This window comes from Sorex fumeus, unplaced genomic scaffold (genome assembly GCF_029834395.1).
Source record: "Sorex fumeus unplaced genomic scaffold, SorFum_2.1 ptg000092l, whole genome shotgun sequence".
NCBI classification, from domain to species: domain Eukaryota; kingdom Metazoa; phylum Chordata; class Mammalia; order Eulipotyphla; family Soricidae; genus Sorex; species Sorex fumeus.
This window is the reverse complement of record NW_026606149.1, coordinates 5,992,501-6,002,197: the sequence shown is the minus strand read 5'-3', so window position 1 is coordinate 6,002,197 and position 9,697 is coordinate 5,992,501.

Here is a 9,697-nt window from a genome sequence, read left to right as displayed (position 1 = left end):
TGTTTAGTTTCTTTATTTTTGGTGGTGCCAGGGATCAAACCCAGAGGTCAAATGTGTCAGGCGTGAGCCAGTGGCTCGGCCATTTTATTTTTGTTTGTTTGTATGATTTTTTTTTTTGCTTTTTTGGGTCACACCTGGCAATGCACAGGGGTTCCTCCTGGCTCTGCACTCAGGAGTTACTCCTGGCAGTGCTCAGGGGACCATATGGGATGCTGGGAATCGAACCCGGGTCAGCCGCGTGCAAGGCAAACGCCCTACCCGCTGTGCTATCTCTCCAGCCCCCTCGTATGATTTTTTTTGCATCAACATCTGAATATTTGCTTTAGAGAGTATTGTGAGAGCCAATAAAAATAATTACATCAATAATCTAACTGGTATCATAATCAAGTGAACTACATATGATGCAATACAACATTAAGGTAGAGATGGTGCTCCAGTTTTCTGTTAGTTTGTTTATTTGGAGAAGTACCAGGGATCTGGAGTGATAGCACAGCGATAGGGAGTTTGCCTTGCATGCAGCCAACGTGGCCGACCTGAGTTCGATTCCTCCGCCCCTCTCGGAGAGCCCGGCAAGCTACCGAGAGTATCTCGCCCGCACGGCAGAGCCTGGCAAGCTCCCCGTAACGTATTCGATATGCCAGACACAGTAACAACAAAGTCTCCAATGGAGACGTTACTGGGCCCACTCGAGCAAATCGATGAACAACGGGAGGACCGTGACCATGACCAACCAGGGATCAAACCCAAGGCAAAATCTGTGTTCTAGTATGAAGCGATATCCCTGGCCCCCATAATTATTTCATTTTTAAATGCACTCTCACACTTTAAAATATGCATATGAGACACCATTAGTATGAATTAGCCTTATTAAATTTCTATTACCACATGTTAGTGTCTGAAAGTTTATAATAGCAAAGGCAAAAACAGTAACTGCCAGACCTTAACACAATGCCTTTTAAAAGATAATTTCTTTACATTATAGCCTTCAATACTTGCGTTGTTCACAACAATAGTTTGTTTTTTTATTTATATAATTCTGAAAAACTAGTAATGCATTTCACTTTTCTGTACCCTGAAAAGTTTTCTATAAACTGAAATACTAAAAGTACTTTTCCATTAAATTTAAAAAAACTAAGTATTATGTTTCTGAGTGTCTGTTATTATTGTTTCCACCCACTAAAAAAACATTCCATTGCTACTCAAAAAATGTCACATTTTTTTCCCCAAAAACATGTCAAAAATTCCTGTGACTGCCTTTTTATTTATTTTTTAAAATTCTTTGGTAGGGTCCAAGAGAACAAATATGACCCAGTGGGCCTGTCTGTTAAGCACCATCGCATAAGAAGTTTGAGAAAACTCACTTTGAGTAAATAAAGAAAGAGAGCAGAATGGTTTATTTGTGAGCAGTTGAGTCATGTGTGAAGTTTTTGTTTCTGCGTATGGGAAAGGCAGGTAGGGAAATCTCTCCTGTAATTGTGAGCCAGATTCCATTAAGTGTTCCTGCATGCCCAAGTGAGCAAACAAAATCATTTGTTGATAGTCTCTGTAATTATAGGTCCTCATAGGAGTCCAACAACCATGGCATGCTTTGAAATTCATCTGCCTTTAAGTTTGGCCAGCGTTTTCTTTACATTAAGAGAGCCTAAAGGGGGGCTGGAGAGATAGCCTAGCAGGTAGGGCGTTTGCCTTGCACGCGGCCAACCTGGGTTCGATTCCCAGCAGCCCATATGGTCCCCTGAGCACTGCCAGGGGTAATTCCTGAGTGCAGAGCCAGGAGTAACCCCTGTGCATCGCCAGGTGTGACCCAAAAAGCAAACAAAATAAAAATAAAAATAAGAGAGCCTAAAGGTTTGTGTTGAAGAAATGCGATTGTTCAAAAAACAAAACAGGAAAACTTTTTCGGAATCGAATGACTTCAAAACACTCAAAAAAAAAAAAAAAGACTTTTGTAGTTGTTTCTGGCAACGGTGTAACAGGAGCACACAGGACTGAGTTTCCCATTCTCTCCTTCTTCTTCTCCTCCAGCACGTTCTGTTTTCCTAAGCCTTTTGACTTCATGTGGACTGTGGGCTGCTCCACACCCCAGCTGGTTTTCAGTAACAAAGGCACACCTCTGAAAAGTATGCAGGATGTACTGACATTTTTTCCTTGTTATAAAACCTTACCGTGGGGGGATGGAGGATGCGCTTGTGGGTTTAAACAATTAAGTCAAGTGATCATGCAGAAAGCATCATTGTTTCTGTTAATGAAAGAGCAGATGTTGAAAACGGCTCCAAGTGTTGGAAGGGGAATTGTGCTCCCGAGAACGGGCTTCGTTCCTTTGTTGAACACGCCCTTCCAAGAGATGTTATCTCCGCTTGGAGTTCGTTTCCTCCCCAGGAGGAGTTATTTCAGATGGCCGAGGGGAACGTTCACAGGCTGAGCTTACACTTGGACTCTCTCTTATCAGATTTTTAAAACACGTCCTGCCCAATTGTTCCTTTAATCCAGAGCGGGTGGGCAGGATGTATGCGGTGCACGGGGAGGTCTCCCCCGCCTCTAAGGGATCCCAGTCCTGCACTCTTTCTCTTTTTGAAAATTTAAAAAATTTTCTTTATTGTATCACTGTGAGATCCGCAGTTACAAAGGAGTTCACGGTTGAGTTTCACTCATACAACGTTCCCAAACCTGTTCCTTCACCAGTGTGCATTTTCCACCACCAATCTCTCTCTCTCTCTCTCTCTCTCTCTCTCTCTCTCTCTCTCTCTCTCTCTCTCCCCCTCTTTCATTTTACACACTATGGTTTGCAATACAGTTACTGAAAGGTTCACATGCCCATCCCTTTCCCTGCTTTCATGACTCAGTTCTTGTCCAGAGTGACCACTTCCCAGTACCATTGTCATAGTGGTCCCTTCTCTATCCTGACAGCCCTCCCCCTGCCCTTCCACTGTGGCAAGCTTCCTACCGTGGAACAGTCCTCCTGGCCCTCAATTCTATAGTCTTAGAATATTCTTCTTCTATGCCTCAGTATATTTCTCAAATGATGTGATCATTCTGCCTGTCCCTCTCCTTCTGACTCATTTCACTCAGCATGATACTCTCCACGTCCATCCACATATAAGCACACTTCATGACTTCACTTTCCCTAGTGCCTGCGTCACGTTGCACTGTGTCGATGTCCCATAGTTTCTTTCGCCAGTCATCTGTTCTCAGGCACCTGGGTTGCTTCCAGATTCTTGCTATTGTGAATGGCGCTGCAGTGCATGTCGAAGCACAGATGACTTTTCTGCATTGTGTTTTTGACCCCGAGAGTCTATTCCCCAGAGTGGCATTGCTGGGGCGTGTGGGAGCTCAATCTCTGTAGTTTTGAGGAATGTTGTTTTCCGAAATGGTTGGACCAGTTGGCATTCCCACCAGCACTGAATAAGAGTCCCTTTCTCCCTGCCTGCAAGCCAGCACTGGTTGATCTTGTTCTTTTTGATGTGTGCCGGTCTCTGCGGTGTGAGATGGTATCTCACTGTTGCTTTGATCTGCATCTCCCTGATGATTAGTGGTGCAGAGCGGTTTTTTTCACGTGCCTTTTGGCCATTGGTACTTGTTCTGTGAGGGAGTTTCTGGTTTCTGTTCATCTCCTCTGCCCATCGACCCTGCTCTCTCCAGCCTCCACTCGGGCACAAGCAACATGGCCCTGTGCCCTGCCCTACCTGGGGTCTTCTCCTGTCTGCCACCCACACTCAGACAAAAGGAAGCCAAAGACGCCTCAGAACACATTTTGCTCTGCTTGGTTATGCCCTTAAGGATCGATCCCCTCTGGGAGACTTGACTTCTCAGCCAGAGTGGTGGTTTTTCTCCTGTTTTTTGAATCAAGCACACTCTTGATTCCCTGCTGGTGTGTTTGGTATTTATTTGTTAATTTTTCTTTATAGTGCTGGGGATCAAACCTATGGTTCGCACATTCAAGGCAAGTGCTCTACCGCTGAGCAATCTCCACTCCACCCGTTTTCTTTCCTTTCTTCCTCCCTCCCTTCCTCCCTCCTTCCCTCCCTCCCTCCCTCTCTCCCTCTCTTCCTTCCTTCCTTCCTTCCTTCCTTCCTTCCTTCCTTCCTTCCTTCCTTCCTTCCTTCCTCCCTCCCTCCCTCCCTCCCTCCCTCCCTCCCTCCCTCCCTCCCTCCCTCCCTCCCTTCCTTCCTTCCTTCCTTCCTTCCTTCCTTCCTTCCTTCCTTCCTTCCCCCTTTTTCTCCTTTGCAAGCACACCTGGCCATAATGAAGCACGCAGGTGTAAGTGAACAGGCCCGGAGTTTGATCCTCCAGAGGGAAAATCACTGGTGCTGAAATCATACCTTTTTTTTTTTGTAGGAGTACTGCTATTTATTCAGCCACTGATTAGCTGATTGAATTGGGCATGAACGCCACCTTATTTTTTTTATTGTATTTATTTTTTTTCTTTTTATATTTATTTATTGAATCACTGTGGGAAAAGTTACTAAGCTTTCCGGTTTAAGTCTCAGTCATACAATGATCAAACACCTTTCCCTTCACCAGTACTTATCTTTCACCACCAAGAACCCCAATATGCCCCCCTCCCACCCCTCCCAGTGCCTGTGAGGCAGATGATTTCTACTTAACTCTTCTCTACATTGATTACGTTCATTATTTCGACAAAAGATGCACCATTCTTGTTTAGAATTTCCCCCAAAACAATCAGAATTGCTGAAAAGGCATTGTGAAATATTTTGTTTTCTATCGAAATCAGACCTTGAGGCCCATTTTTTAAAATCTTCCTTGGCAGAGTGGAAGGTTCTGTGACTTGGCCCCAGCACTCTAGCTAGGGTGTAATATCCGGGGTGCTTTCGAGCCGCCTCTGGGCTGCCTTGACTCCCCAGGCTTCTTCACCTGCCAGAGGCGCAAACATCCCGGGAGGAAACTGCCACCTGCTCCCGGAGCCAGGGACCTCTGAGGGCCCCGCGGTGCTGTCCAGCCCATCTGGACGCTGTTCCCTCTCTCTTCCCTGACCAGCCGGCTCTCAGCATCTTGGCAGGAAGCCAGGCCATGCAGGGACGCACCTGTCTGAGGGCTGCAGCCCTTAGGGACTTCCAGCTGGAACATGGCAAGGAGGAAGAAGACCACGACCGCAGGGGTGCAGGGGGCAGGGGAACTGGCACACAGCCCCCGCCCGCCTGCTCTAGGGCTCTGGGCAGCACCCAGGTGTGCACAAGGCCTGGTCAATGTGAGTGGGGGCACAGGGAGGCCCAGAGGGCTGCTCTGTCCTCGCTGGACCCACAGAATAGATTTCTCTCTCTCCTCCCAGCCTCTCTCGATTTCTTTTCTCTCTCCTCCTCTCTCCTCCATCCCTCTCTCTCCTCTCCCCTCTCTCTCCCTCTCTCTCCTCTTTCTCCTCCCTCGATCTCTCTTTCCCCTCTCTTCCCTCCATTTCTTCTTTCTCTCTTCCTCTCCTCCCTCCCTCCCTCTCTCTCCTCCTCTCTCCTCTCTCTCCTCTCTCTCCTCCCTCGCTCTCTTTCCTCTCTCTCCTCTCTCCTCTCTCTCCTCCCTTCCTCTCCCCCTCACTCTCCCTCTTTCTCTCCCTCTCTCTCCTCCCCACCTCTCTTCCTTCCCTCTCTCTATCCTTCTTCCCTCTCTCTCTCTCCTCTCTCTCTCCTCCCTCTCTCTTTTTTTATCATGCAAAACCAAATTTAGCTCTGCTTCAGGAAAAAGGCTAATAATTTCCAAGTGGAAGAAATCTTTTTTTCTGCGGTAAAATAAACTCCCCAGCACAATAGAATTCTTTGCCACAGCTGATAAATATTTCCAAGTGGGAAACCTGACTTCATGAAACAAATGGAATTCAGTGGAACTGAAAAAAAAATTGTTACCCTCCTTCAATTACTTAATTGCCTTTGAATTCAATACCACTTTGAGGGGCAACTTTTCCGTTAAGAACTTGTCGGTCTGTTTCCTCATTACCCCGAGTGAATGAGAGTCTCTGAAAATAGCCACTGCATTTTAATGACTGCGATGTGAGGAACTAGGGGCTGGGTTCTTCTCTTTACAATGACTTTGAATTAACTGTAGATACGGCCCCAAAGGAGCTTCTGATTAGTCCCACGTACTTAAAACTTTGAAAATCAATTCTACACTCACTTTTCTTGAGGGTTGTTTTTTGTTATTTGTACGGAAGTTTAAAATACAAACAATGCTTGGAAAAGCAAAGCACAAGCCATCTTCTCAAAGGCAACTCCTCACAAACTTAGCTTAAAGGAAATGTGTGACACTGCAAAGCATTAAGAGGCAACTGTTATTTACTTTCAGAGATCAAATGAGGAGGAATCGATCAATAATGATGCTTGGATTCAGACAAATATATTTTGCTTGGCTTTACAATAGTCATAGGGCGTTTGCCTTGCACGCAGCCAGCATGGCCGACCCGAGTTCGATTCCTCCGCCCCTCTCGGAGAGCCCGGCAAGCTACCGAGAGTATCTCGCACGCACGGCAGAGCCTGGCAAGCTCCCCGTGACGTACTCGATATGCCAGGCACAGTAACAACAAAGTCTCCAATGGAGACGTTACTGGGCCCGCTCGAGCAAATCAATGATCAACGGGAGGACCTTTACTTTACTTTACTCGAGCAATTTCACACCAGAAATTCAGTGTATTTCATCTCCAAACTGTCCTGACTTGTCCTCTCTAGGCAGGCCTTTTTCAAATATGCTATTTTTCCTTTCTGGAAGCACTCTTGGTAGATGCTAAAGCAATCCATCTAAGAATTTGTTTGTTTGTTTGTCCTTTCTTTTCTTTTTTTGGGTCACACCTGGCAATGCGCAGGGGTTACTCCAGGCTCTGCACTCAGGATTTACTACTGGCGGTGCTCAGGGGACCATATGGAATGCTGGGAATCGAACCCGGGTTGGTTACATGCAAGGCAAACGCCCTCCCCGATGTACTATCGCTCTGGCCCCAAGATATTTTTTCTTATCTACTTCTGTTTCTCATTTCCATTCTACTGGGAAGATAGAATGTCTTCCCAATACTTCTACTCTTCAGAAGCACAGGGAGGAGAGAGATGTTGACTTTCCAAGTCTAGAAGTAGCAATCCTAGATCTTGAATTCAGATCTTTTGGTTTAGTAATCTGGAGTTTGGGGATTTTTGAAAAATCTTTGGTTCAGTGGCTCAGCATCTGAATAGAAGGGATGATTGCATAAGGAGCGAAAGTGAATGTGTGGTTTTTTTTTATTCCCAAATTGCAAGTAACTCTTGGAGACAGCAATGGCAGAACTTTGGGAATCCCGAGCCGCTCTGGGAAGTAGCATCTGATTCTCAGTGACTTGGGTGAAGACATGACAACCTCTTAGTGCTAGAGCGATAGAACAGCCCAGAGGGCACTTGCCAGGCAAGTGGCTGACCCTGGTTCCGTCCCCGAAACCCTTATGGTCCGCTGAGCCCACTAGGAGTGATTCCTGAGCACAAAGCCAGGAGTAAGCCCTAAGCGCTGCCAGGTATGGGCCCCAAACAAACACACACACACACACACACACACTCACATACACACACACACACACACAAAACACAAACCCCAAACCCTCTTTAGTCTTAGAAAACACCCTACGGTTAGGGTTGCTCTTAGATTAGTCAGGGAGATATATTATCAGTCCCTGGTATATTTTTATTCCTTTTCCATCTTGGCAGTTGATTTTCCCCCTCAGACCTAGAATCGAATTTAATTAAAAGAATAATAATGATAGTTTGGTATGGGATGAAGCAGAATTATACTATTTTCCAACGTGGAGAAGATAGGACACCTTCATTTTCTGTTATTCATGAGAGAGAGAGCAGTGCTAAACTAGTGAACAAAAACTTGTTTTGGGATACTGTGCAAAGCTGACTCCAGTAGACTGAGTCTTGCGGTCCAGTATTTGGGACCCATCAGGAAGAGTATTAGACAGCAGATCTTGGAGTAAGCCCCAAATCTGCCTTTTATTAAAAATAAAATTATTTTAGGCACTGTGATTTACAATAGTGATAATTGCAGGTTTCCACGCAAACAAAATTCTTCTGTTTTATCTTTGAGTATTTGTTTATTTTCTTAGTTTTTTGGCGACATCAGGTGAGGCTTAGAGATTACTTCTGACTCCTCTGTGCCCAGGAATCACTCCTGGTGGTTCTGAGAACCACATGGGATGCCGGGGATTGAACCCAGGTTGGCAGGGTGCAAGGTAAATGCCCTACCCACTCTGCCATCTCTCCAGCCCTGTTGTTTCTTTACAATGTTTCTTTATGTACTGTATATGAGAGATCATTCTGCATCACTCCCTCTCCTCCTGGCTAACTTCACTCAGCACGATACTCGCTAGATCCATCCACATAGTGGCAAATGGCACGATTTTGTCTTTTCACATAGCCCAGTAGTATTCCATTGTGTCTGTGTGCCATTTCTTTATCCGTTCTTGGACATGGGTGTTTCCAGAGTTTGGCTATTGTAAACAGTGTGGCAGTGAGCATAGCAGTGCAGAATCTTTTCTGAAGAGTTTTTGGGACCTTGGGGTAGATGCCAAGAAGTGGCATTGCAACATCATAGGGGAGATCAGTTCCTAGTTTTTTAAGAAGTCTCCAAGCCTGCTTGAATCGGAGCTGAGCATCCTCCACCCAGATCCTCCATCTTCCAGTAGGCAGGGGTCACACCCACCAACTGACTCCCTGGCGCCGTGTAATCCCATCAACGGCCAAGACCCAGAGACTCTAAAACCCAACTCCTGGATGCGGCCATGCAACATCTTATTATCTCATTCTTACTGTGGACAACCTGGCAGGCTACTGAATGTAACCTGCCCACATGGCAGAGTCTGACAAACTCCCCGTGGTGTACCCAATATGCCAAATACCAGTAACAATGACGGGTCTCATTCTCCTAACCCTGAAAGAGCCTTGAATATGGCACTTTTTAAAAATCTCAGGGCTAGAACGAAGAAGACATTACTGGGGCCAGCTCGAGGCAATCGACGAACAACAGGATGGTCATGATCGTCCATGTTATTTTCCAAAACGGCCGGGCACATCAATGGCTGTAGTGACTGAGGGTTCCTTTCACTCCATACCTTGGCCAAGACTGGTTGTTTTTAGTCTTCATGACGCATCTTCCAGGTGTGAGTTGAGATCACATTGTTGCTTTGATTCACGTTTCCCTGATGGCGGGTGATGCTGAGCATTTTTCCATATGCTTTTTGCCATCTGTATCTTTTCTGTTCATCATTGGCCAGGCAGACAGAAGCAAATGGAACTCCAGCCCACTAATAAGGCTTCTACATTGCAAAGAAAACGATGCACAGACTGGGAGAGAATATTTATCCACCACTTGCCTGATGAAGGGTTAATATTCCAAGATATTATAAAGTCCTGCTAGCACTTTTTTGTTCGTTTGTTTTGCTTTTTGGGTCACACCCAGCTATGCACAGGGGTTACTCCTGGCTCTGCACTCAGGAGTTACTCCTGGCGGTGCTCAGGGGACCAAATGGGATGCTGGGAATCAAACCCAGGTCGATCACATGCAAGGCAAACGTCCTACCTGCTGTGCTATCACTCCAGCCCCCGGTCCTGCTAGAATTTTTAAGAAAACAAACAAACAAACAACCGCATCAAAGAATGGGGAAAGAGGCCAACCACATGTGCCTTTCAACGAATACGGGGGAGAGGCTGCTCACTGGGCCCCAGGGTTTTCTAGTAAAACA